Genomic DNA, 8,568 nt, shown 5'->3' with positions numbered 1-8,568 from the left:
TTCCAGATTAGATGGTGTATGTATGATGGGTAAGACTCTTGTCAGAAAGATGAATTTTTATTTTAATACGTTAAAATAAATTTCGACTATACAAATATAGTTTTCGCATTTTAACTTTAAATATAGACTATTTTACCATTCTCGAGTATCTTGCATCTTGAAATTGTAACGCATACGTGGTTACCATTTAATTTTGGAATACATCGCCAAGCTAAAAATATAAAAATTGATAAAAACTTAAATGGCTACGTCCTCATCCGAGAACAGCGGAGATGGATTTTACATTTTTGGTGGGAACAATCGTTTGTTATAACCATTTTAGCGCGAAGAATCCACACCTGATGTAAAAACGACACTTTTAGATAGCGAGAGGGGACACCCGCTGTGTCTATTTTACGCGCTGGGGGCAAGGGCCATCCTCTATCTACCCTTTACCCCTTAGGGCCGATATTCCGTAAGACGGATAGCTTTGCGCATCGTAAAAGTGTTTGAAAATAATGTTACACGGGGAAAGTGTTTGTCGGTGAAAATAGTTATGAATAGATACACAAAAGGCTCGACCCATTGAACTATTTGGATTTATTTCATAACACCACTCGCACGTGGAAAAAAGTGCTTGACAGATGCCGTAGGGGGCCCATTACTCGGGTTTATAGCTACTGGCTGTTTGCATAACATCATGTCAGATGATTCCACCAGCCCTACCGAATAGGGACGATCCCGCCTTTCCCGTTACTCGCCTTATCGCGAACAATCCTAAAAACGCATTACTAATCGCGTTGATTTTACTTTTAATGGGACTTGTAGAATTTCTATCTCTTTGGTTTACCAATATGGCCGTCGCTATACACATAACACCGCAAAATTTGACTAATCGCGTGAGTCATTGAGTCAACCCATTACATCATCCTGATTACGTCATCAAATTATTATCGCTATATAAGGGATTCATCCCCGTCATCCATCGGCAGTACACTACAAACCGTTTCTCGAGCATCATGTCTAAACGAAGCTGTGTAGATAACGTTCCTGGGCCCACTAAAATGTCTAAATTTGATCCGACTCAGCGGAAAGTTAACCCTCGGTATTCACTTTCATCCGAGCTTTTCGTTACTACGGGTTTTACGTCTGAGCTCGATATATCTGTAGCTCTATGCAATAAAATCACACACCAGGTCTTTGAAATGTCTTCGCGCGCCTGGGATGATTTATACGGCCACTGGGAACAAATAAATGATCCCCAACTGTTGCCCTTTCGATCACCGTTCCCGCTATCTGATGCGCTAGTGACCGCCGCCATGTCTGACCAAAAAGAATTAACCTTGCAAAGTACGATATCCGAAGCGTCGGTCGTAATCAAAGCGCCGGAAACTCGAGAATTGGACCGACTCAAATATTTCATTAATTCGCACATTCAACTCCTTAAAGTGAACCAAAAACTCTTTGAATTAATGGGTTACGTTATAACCGATAATTATCGTAAAATTTACGAAATATTGTATAAAGAACCATGTGCACCCAACAATTTATTTCTATCGGATGAACATGAAAGGTATGATACCGTTGTCCGCTACGCGTCCAATTACGTAACAGCATTTAAAATTATTGACGATTTTAAAGAAACAGTGGCAAACCAAAATATGTTTTGTGTATTTAACTTTTACAATTTGTTTAATATGGTATCTACACACCATAAATATATTAAAAATAAATTGTTTTATCTTTAAACGTTTTCATCCGCTTAATGTACTGTAACTTTGAATATCTAAATAAAACCTTATAATTTGTATACACTCTGCTCTTTTTTTCCAAAACACTTTTACCGATGACCGCCCGCTATTTTACGCTACCCTTAGGGGCCCGAAAGTGTTTGTCGGCGAAAACCAACTCGAATTGTGCCCGACATTAACTATGACGGGTAGGCTGTTTGCATAACATCGTTTCATCGCCATAGGGGCAGATAACCTATTGACCTAAAATGGTTAACACCTGGGTTTTATGGGTTATAACATCGTAAATCAGCTAACCTTTTGACCTAAAATGGGGTGCCTCCAGCTATTAACTATGACGGGCCGGCTGTTTGCATAACATCGTGTCACCACCATAGGGGGAGATAACCTATTGACCTATAATGGGTTAGCACCTGGGTTTTATGGGTTATAACATCGTAAATCATCTAACCTTTGGACCCCGCCGAAAATGTACGCAAAATGGGGCCCCTACAGGGGCCTGTTTCACTCTTATTTAACGGCTGTTTGCATCGTGTCCATAGGGGCAGATAACCTATTGACCTAACATCGTAAATCAACCTCGTAAAACAGCTAACCTTTTGACCTAACCTTTTGACCTGCCGAAAATGTACGCAAAATGGGGGCCCCTATAGGGGCCCGTTTCCCCCGCCCGCAGGTGCCCCTTATCGGTATACAGACCCACTTATCTCTTACTTTGAATCTAAATTGCCGTTATTCCGAAAAACAGTATGCTCTTGTTTACATTACAGAAAAATGTGTTTTTTTTTACCGGAAACTGCAGCTAACTGTCAAATAAACCGCAAAAACTACTGTATTTTTGACATTATGTTACGAGAGTGTATAGGCTGTCTGGCCGGAACCGACCTCCATGGTATTGAATCTATCGCGGTACAAATTACTATCCCAGCCTTAAGTACAATTGTCTGTGTATTATACCGCTCTAACAATGTCAACTATACAAACAATCCTTATGTAATCTCCTTAATTAATGCTCTTTGCTCCCACTGTAATATTAATCACCTTGACTTCCTTCTCCTCGGCGATTTTAATTACCCATTTATGGACTGGCTTAACTCCTCTACGGCAATCGGTGCCAATACTCAAACCCAACTGTTTCTTGACTGTATTAATGAAAATGATCTCACTCAGTTTGTGTTATCTCCCACTAGAAATGGCGTGCAAGGTGTCGTGACAATATTCTAGATCTAATATTCTCATCGGACCCTGATCTTGTCTCTAATCTGAAAACCCTGCCCCCTCTAGGCTCCAGTGATCATGTTATTCTTAGTTTTTCCTTTGCCCTTACTTGTGACTCCCCCATTTTTCGCCCTAAGCCCAATTTTTTTAAAGGTGATTACTCTTCACTTAAAGCATTTTTCTCAAAAATTGACTGGTCACTCGTGATATCCATGCAGTAGTTCTTTAACCGACTCTTAGACCTCTTTTCTCTCTATTCTCCAAGCTGGCATTTGCTCCTTATCCCGGCTACCAGTCCCAATCGTAAGCCCATTCTCCCGCGCCGTACCGCCTTAAGTCGTAGAACTTAAACCTATTATAAGCTTGGCATCTGTAACGCATAAAATCAATAGCCTTAATATTTAATTTAAACATTCACATTAGTTCACTTTTCTCACATCCTTAACTTTACGACTCTGGGTATATGCTTAGAGTCATTTCAAAATTCTCAGGAAAACATCCCCACAACCCTTCCCTGCCTAGACGCTGGCCGTCTAGCTGACAGGTTAATGGGGTTACCCCCTTTCTAGATCCCCTCTCTATAGAAAGTCGTTCTGGGACCTCTGGCCACGGTTCCCCCTTCGCTTTCTTCTTGCCGTCCCGCGGCACCATCTTTATTGGGCTTAGCGACTCTCCCTCTCTTACCTATTGTTATTTTCTTTAAAGTAAGGACCATTTCCCATCAATTTTACCCAAAACGTTGAGGTTTGCCTATCTAGTTGCCAATACTTTATTTTTGTATGTTTTGTTTTACTTGGCAAACCTCAACCCCATTGTTATCTTTTAGTATAAGCATACCCCTAGACAGACTAACTTTAATAAAAAATACCCCTAGACCATTTTAATAACCTCGCTCACCCCAATAGTGAAAGTGACGCGAGTCCCCGGGCCAGTCGTTTTTAGTTCGATTAATGTAGCGAAGGTAAACATACGTTTAACCGACTTCCCCTTTTTACCCCTTTTTAGAACGTAGTTAATGATTAATTAGGTTAATGGGTAAAGGTATATATGTCGTTACATTTTGGGGGCCCGTCCGGGATTTATTTATGTAAAACAATAAGATTAGTAGTATTGAATATTTAAACTTTGGCAATTTACATTTGAGTACTATGTCGTTTTTAGAGGAGAATGGTTGTTTCGCGTTTCTGTGTGTGATTTGCGTGTTTTTTTTTTTTTTTTTTTTTGCGTATGGCTTTAGGTATGAGTTTTTTAGTGGTTAGAGAAGATTTGGGTTAAATGAAACTTAGTAAGTGATGATTTTGGAACTGTCTCAATATCTCCTGGGAGTCTTATGCCTTATTTTGGCTTTAACATTTTAGCGATTTTTTTTTACACCTTTTGCGTGTTTGATTTCTCTTTTCCCTTTTGTGGATTATGTTTTGACCTTGCCAGGAAGATAAAGTAATTAACTAATTTTTTTTAGTACCCAAATCTGAAATCGTTTTGTTTTACGTTGACAGTATAAGTGAAACTGCCCTGTATATGAATATTTATAGTCGCTTTGACGACGAAGACGTATCTTTTTGCAGACAGTCCCGACAAAGACGTTACATTAACCGTACAAATAGCAATATGGTTTCGCGTAGCGCATCACCCGTCCTTAGTGACCCAAATAATCAGGGCATTATTGCTGCCCCTATTTTAATACCCGTGCAGACTCAACCAGGTGGTAGCCCTGGAGCCGCGACTTCTAATCCAATTACTTTAGGTATTTCCACCTCTGGTAGTACTATTTCTACTTCTACAGCGTCGACTATAAGCACAGCTAGTAGCGGTAGTACCACCTTGCCAGTAGTAACGACTAGTGCTAGTCAAAGCAATATAGTTACCCCTCCGGATGTGTTATCCGTAATTTTGGCCCAACTAGCGGCTATTTCAAACCAGCAAACGCAATTCCAAACCGCCCTCGCGCAGGTTGTAGCTGTTCAGGCTCAATTAACGCCTTTAATTCAGGCCTCATATAACTCAGCTTCTTCTAGTCCACCCATAGTAAATAATCCAGTTTCTTCACTAGCTAACAACCAAGTTCATAACTTGGGAGTGGGGTCTTTACCGAATCCAATTAACCAAGGTAGTGCACTCACATTTACCAGTAGTCAGCCACAGGTTGCTTTAGCGGCTACGTCAGGTATTCCTGTAACATTGCCTGCTCAGCAGTCCCTTAGTTTGCCAATTCAAAATAATGTAGGTGCGGGAACAACAGGCGCTAGCGGTACTTCATTTTTCCACCCATTGGCTAGTTCAGTCCCTTTTCTATATTCATCCCCCCTTCCAACTAAGGAATATTGTGGGAATCCTACGGACCCAGGGCCTAAAGATTTCCTACGCCGCACGCGACAGATGCGTTTGACGAACCGTGTATCGGACAACATATTTTTACAGGAGTGGGTCCCAAGCCTTCTAGGTGGTCCCGCATTAGATTGGTACCTCGACGAACAGCCTTTCGCTACTTGGGAAGAGTTTGAAACTAGTATCAAAGCCCGCTTCGAACGAAAGGCAAACGATGAACATTTGAAAGACAAAATTAGTGAGCGAATTCAAAGGCCCCAAGAATCAGTTTGCGAATACGCGGAGGCTTTACAAAAATACTTCGGCCAATTAAATATTCCGTTGGGTGATAGAGAAAAAGTTAGGTTGGTAATGAGAAACCTACGTTCCGAAATTAAAATACATTTGGCAACAAAGCTCTACGAAAATATTCGAGATTTAATTGATGATGCCCTCGTTGTCGAGCGCCTAGCTAATCATCAAAAGCGAAATACAAAATTGATATCATAAATGAAAATAAAAATGTTTTACGATATGGTCCAGAGACGGTGGATGCTGCAGGCTCCTTGATGGAAGAACTGGCGATGTCGGTTAGCGAGAATCACGCACTCACATATTATGTACACATGGCGACTCTTTATCGCGAAATCGGGTTCACGCGTTTTTAAAACGAGCGGTCTTCGCGACCCGTACTGGGACTATGTCCCAATTTTAGTTTTGAGACTTTCCGATCTTTATATCTGGAGGTCGTCTCCTCTGGTTGACTTCCAGAGTTCTATTATCTTGAAAAATGTCTAAGTCCGAGTATTTAAACCAGGTCGCAACGTGGTCTTAGAGATCGTCCGTAATTCGGGCCAATCATGACCTCTGAGAAAAGCCCGGGAAAGAGTAACTACCAATCCCTGACCGTGGGATCAGCCACTGTGTCCGGCGTCATCAAAGGTTTGACCCGCGCATCACTTGTCCGTAGAAATGTCAAAAGTGGCGCCAGGGCGGCGGCCACCATAAATTATAAAAGTTCACCATATATGGACGCAAACGTTTTGACAGGGCGATCCCAATTAGGTCGCCCTGTTAAATTAAAAGTGGAATTCCCACGAATTCTCGCGAGTAAAATAAAACATACAAAAATAAAGTATTGGCAACTAGATAGGCAAACCTCAACGTTTTGGGTAAAATTGATGGGAAATGGTCCTTACTTTAAAGAAAATAACAATAGGTAAGAGAGGGAGAGTCGCTAAGCCCAATAAAGATGGTGCCGCGGGACGGCAAGAAGAAAGCGAAGGGGGAACCGTGGCCAGAGGTCCCAGAACGACTTTCTATAGAGAGGGGATCTAGAAAGGGGGTAACCCCATTAACCTGTCAGCTAGACGGCCAGCGTCTAGGCAGGGAAGGGTTGTGGGGATGTTTTCCTGAGAATTTTGAAATGACTCTAAGCATATACCCAGAGTCGTAAAGTTAAGGATGTGAGAAAAGTGAACTAATGTGAATGTTTAAATTAAATATTAAGGCTATTGATTTTATGCGTTACACATCGCTTATCTCTATCAAAAAAAAACGCTTAGCTACCCCATAGAAATCGGATAACAAACTAGAACGCTTAATCGAATGGCTGACAAGGTACCGATTAGATTCTTGGCTAAAACGACAGTAACGCGCGTAACTTGGTTAAAAGTTTTCCCCCACCCCATTGAAATTAATGTAAAGTTGGCGATAATTAAACGTTAATTAACCTACCAAATGATATAAGAAATATTCCACTGACAATTTTTCCCGTTTATATGAACTTAAATGTAATATAAAATCGTCTGGAAAAATCATTTATTGCTTTATAACATTCAAAAATAATATTTTCCCCGCACCATGTAGATAACCGAGCATCTGCTCGTCTAGTAGACGAAAATCTTAAGGCGCGGAATCTTGTCCAGTCTTAAGCCTCGGTTTAATCTAGTGCGTATTTTGAAACGGAAAAATCCGATTACTATCGTTAAATCTTGGTTAAATGATGGCGAACGCTCCTTGTAATAAGAAACAAATAACGAAATACGTTCTAAGCTTATTTAACGCCAAAAATTCCACGTATTTCGTTATTTGTTTCGTATTAAAAATATCATATTATTAATCCAAGATTTAACAATAGTAATCGAGTTTTTCCGTTTCAAAATACGCGCGTTGACAACGCAAACTTATTATATTATTAATGTTAATAATTTTAATATTATTTTTGAATGTTATAAAGCAATAAACGGTTTTTCAAGACGATTTTATATTACATTAAGTTCATATAAACGGGAAAAATCGTATGTTGAATATTTCTTATATCATTTGGTAGGTTGATTCGCTCGCGTTCTACATGTCGAACAGTCTCATCGGTGTCGTGTTTTCTTTTCAAAGCGTTGATACTGGTCTTTTGGATTTATTCCTTACGGCAGTCAATATGAACTTAAATTGAAGTGACCCATTATTCCGACTTTCCCATCATTTTATCTCACACATCCTTCACAATAGCTTCATTTTCAAGCGATTTATTGCAAAAATAACAAGAGTTAGCTGGGTGGTAAATTTTAAACGCGGTTACATGAAGAGCGGCGGATGCGTTTTAAGTCAACGAAGGCGTAAAATTGCAAGACGCGTATCAGTTACAACGTTAAAACCGCGATTACGACACAACGATTGCTCGTATGTAAAATGTTCATAGAACATTTTTTGTAGGAAATAGTCGGACCCTAATGTTCATACTTGGGTTTATAGCCGTACATACAATACTAACGTAGATATTCGCGATAAACCATTACTGTGCACCGGTTTTCCCCATAACCATTGCTCGTAAAACAACTATTTCTAACAGTAACCTGTGAAAAGATATGTTTTTGTTTGAGTAATTACTCCTTAAATATTTAATTACGGAATTTTGAACCATTCTTCATTTTTTATTTAAAAAACTATCTTTCTATGATTTGAAAGAAACGCGTTTTCTATAGCGATTGGAAATAACACTAACCTGTGAAAAGATGTTTTCTTTTGAGTATGTACTCTTACACGATTTGATTACTTTAATTAAACATAAGTTACTTTAAAGATTTAAAAAAAAACCGCGTTAGCGTCGAGCTAAAGTCGGCCATTTAATTTTAGGCGAAATAGAGTGTTAGTTCACCAGTTTGGCACCGATGGCGTAACTTTCGTTGCCAGCCAAAACGAAAAGCATGGGCCAAAGGCAGGGTTTTTTAAAAGTTCTAATCGGAACCCGCGACAAAATTTCAAAAATCGTTCTAGTTTGTTATCCGTCCCGTCTAGTCGGCTTGTGTAATCCAGT

This window comes from Leiobunum rupestre, chromosome 8 (genome assembly GCF_980474605.1).
Source record: "Leiobunum rupestre chromosome 8, qqLeiRupe1.1.hap1, whole genome shotgun sequence".
Classification (NCBI taxonomy): Eukaryota; Metazoa; Arthropoda; class Arachnida; order Opiliones; family Sclerosomatidae; genus Leiobunum; species Leiobunum rupestre.
This window is presented reverse-complemented; position numbering follows the sequence as displayed.